Below are 3684 nucleotides of genomic sequence, written 5' to 3'. Positions count from 1 at the left end.
GAGAAAACAGAGTTAACGTTTCCAGTCCAGTGACCCTTCCTCAGAACCCTTGTTCCTCTGTTCTGAGGAAGGGTCACCGGACCCGAAACGTTAACTCTGTTTTCTCCTCCACAGATGCTGCCAGACCTGCTGAGCTTTTCCAGCAACTTTGTTTTTGTTCACTATCAAGTGTGTCACTCTGTTAGAACATTGGGCATTCTGCAGCCTGCTGTTTGAGAAGGTGTTTTCTTGTGAATTCTTGTGAACTCCATCCAGCTTTCTGAACTTCATGAGGTTTGACAACAGCACAATTAAATTGCAATTAGCAATCATGCTGCAGACATCAATCAATCTCATGGAGAATTTTTCCATTCAATTAATTTTGGACTGGGATAATAGGAAAGTGACAGCAGTCAAGGTTAACAAATAGAAAACACCTTTGTAAATGTAACGGTTTTCAATATGTCAGTAGAAAGGAATCAATGATTAGTTTTTTTCCAAGATGCTTTTCAAAGTCATCATGATTGAAAGAACAGTACCGTACAAAGTGGTGCAATTTACATTCAGCGTGTGCCATTGGACAATAACTGGTTTCAGACAAGGTTCTTATCGTTCAACTGTCACTTGCAAGGGAGAGACATCAAGCTGCTAAAGATGTGTTAATGCATCTGTTTGTGTTAACATTTGCACATGCCAAACATGTACAGAACACAACATGTTAGTATTTGATGTCTATTCAAAATATTTGCCTGTTTAATAACATTCTGTGGAGCAGCTTGGAGCTTTTGTTTATGTTAAAGGCATTGCATTAACGTAAGTTCTTGTTGCTACTGAATAGCAAAGAGAAAGTATTCTCCCAAAAATGTGTTTTCTGCTGAAAGGTGCCCAGTTTCTGATGAGTGCATTGTGGTTGCATTCCAAGCCCTCACCCTAGTGATCACTCTTAATGTGTGAACTTGCTGAACTAAGTGTAAGAAATCAATTAAACCATTCAAAGTCCACACATACACACTCCAGGAGAGGCCATTGGATAGTGACAAGGAGTTGGCATATAAAGCAATTTTCTTTTCATCTCCCTGGAAAGGCAGATTTTGGCACCTAAAGAAGATGCTAAAAGTACATATGGAACAATCAATGTATGTAAGATGAAAGGACAGAGTAACATTTTGGGCATAATTTTCACCAGAATTAAAACTGAAAGATATGTTTGTCAAGTTGGGAGAAGTGCTTTGTAGCAACTGCAGAGGCTCAATTCAGAGAGAAGCTGTTTGAAAGCAAGATGATATTAATGATTTGGCAATGGAAACAGCAAAAAAATAAGGCAATGAATAAGTCCACATCTAACAAAGAAAATGAGCATGAAGCCAAAAAGATGGAGCAAATTGGGAAATATGGACTGCATTTGCAGGAATTTGGAACAGGAAACTGTTGGGTATCTAAACACTTTTTCCCTGGTGTGCACTGATGCCTATGTTTGTGTTGATTCTCGGCATGGTGAAATCCTAACTAGGGCTACTTCCAGCATTATGGAAACTCCAGTTGTACTGAGTAGCAACCAAGAGTCATAGAGTTGTACAACACAGAAACAAACCATTTGGTCCAACTCATCCAAGCTAACCAGATATCCTAAATTGATCTGCACCCATTTGCAAGCATTTGGCCTACATCCCTCTAAATCCTTCCTAGTTATATACCCATCCAAATGCCTTTCAAATGTTGCAATTGTACCAGCCTCCACCACTTCCTCTGGCATTTCATCAACAGGAGAACTGGTCAAGTCCGATATGACACTATTGTTGGACTGCATCTGTAGAAGATGATGAGAGAACCAACAAGACAAAAAAACATACATGACCTCATCCTCACCAATCTTCTCCCACAGAGGCATCTGTTCATGACAGTTTCAGGAAGAGTGACCGTGATACAGTCATTATGGTGTCAGGAAGTTTCATCTTTACATAGAGAATGCCCTGCATCCTGTTGTGTGGCACAACCACCATGCTAAATAGAATAAACTTCAAACAGATCTAACAACTCAAAACTGGTCTTCCATGAAGTGCTATGGGCCATCAGCAACAGCAGGACTTTACTCCAAAACAATCTGCAACCGCAGGTCTGGCATACCCTCACTCATCATTACCAACAAGCCAAGGGATTCACCCTGGTAATGAAGATTACAGGAAGACATGCCAGGAGCAGCACCAAGCATAGCTAAAAATGAGGTGCCAACCTGGTGCAGCTATGATGCAGGACTGCTTGAGTGCCAAACAGTGTAAGTAGCAAATGGGAGAGTGAGCTAGGCAATGCCACAACCAATGGATCAGATTTGAGCTCTGCAGTCCTGCCACATCCAGTCTTGAATGATGGTCGAGAATTAAACATCTTACTGGAGGAGGGCACTCCACAACTATCCCCATCCTCAATAATGCGTGAGCCCAGCATGTTGGTGCAAAAGATAAGACCTGCACAGCCCTTTGCAACAATGTGTTCCATGGATTCACCAACCTCTGTTGAAGAAATTCCTCATCTTCTCAGTTCTAAAAGATCAACCCTTTGCTCTGCGGCTGCGCCGTCAGATCCTAGTTTCTCCTACTAATGGAAACATCTTTTCCACATCCATTCTATCCAGGCCTTTCAGTATTCTATAAGTTTCAATCAGATACCACCAACCCAATCCTTCTAAGCTCCATCAAGTACAAATCCAGAGTGCTCAATTGTTTCTCATATGACAAGCCCTTCATCCCCGCATCATTCTTATAAACCTCCCCTAGACTCCCTTCAAGGCCAACACATCCTTCCTTAGATACAGGGCCCAAGACTACTCACAATATTCCAAAGGTGGTCTGACCAGACCCTTATATGTTGTACTTCTCTGTTCTTGTGTTCTAGGCCTCTTGAAATGAATACTAACATTGTACTTGCTTTCCTAACTGCCAACTGAACTGTTAACCTTAAGAGAATCCTGAACTAAGACTCCCAAGTCCCTTTGTGCTTCAGATTTCCAAAGAGATTCCCCATTTAGAAAATACTTTACGCCTCTATTTTTCCCAACAAAGTGCTTAACCTCACAATTTTCAACATTATATTCCATCTGCTATTTCTTTGCTTACTTTCCTCGCCTGTCTAAGTCTGTCTGCAGCCTCCTCTGTGGAACTCCACTGCTCACTAGCTGCCATCCTGCAAAAGGATGCCCCTTTATCCTTATTGTCGGTCCATATTCCTCTAAACCCTTCTCACCCATGCACCTATCCAAATGTTTTTTAAATGTTGCTATTGTACCTGCCTCAACCACTTTCTCTGGCAGCCCATTCCATATATACACCATTCTCCAGATAAAGAATTTCCCCCACGTCCTTCTTAAATCTATCTCCTCTCAGCCTAAACCTATGCCCTCTAGTTTTCAATTCCCCATCCCTGGGAAAAAGACTATATGCATTCACCCTATCTATGCCCATCATGATTTTATACACTTTATTTACTCCCCATTACTACTTCTCCAACATTATTTTCCAGTGATCCAATGTCCACTCATGCCTCTCTTTTGCCTTTTAGATATTTAAAACAACTCTTGCAATCTTCTTTTATATTACTACCTAGCTTACTCTCATGTTCCTTCTTCTCCCCCCTTACTTCTTTTTTATTTATCCTCTGCTGGACCCATCTTAGGTTTGTCATAGGTCCTATCCTGGTCTCCCGGCAGCTCGT

This window comes from Rhincodon typus, chromosome 11 (assembly GCF_021869965.1).
Source record: "Rhincodon typus isolate 14 chromosome 11, sRhiTyp1.1, whole genome shotgun sequence".
NCBI lineage: Eukaryota > Metazoa > Chordata > Chondrichthyes > Orectolobiformes > Rhincodontidae > Rhincodon > Rhincodon typus.
This window is presented reverse-complemented; position numbering follows the sequence as displayed.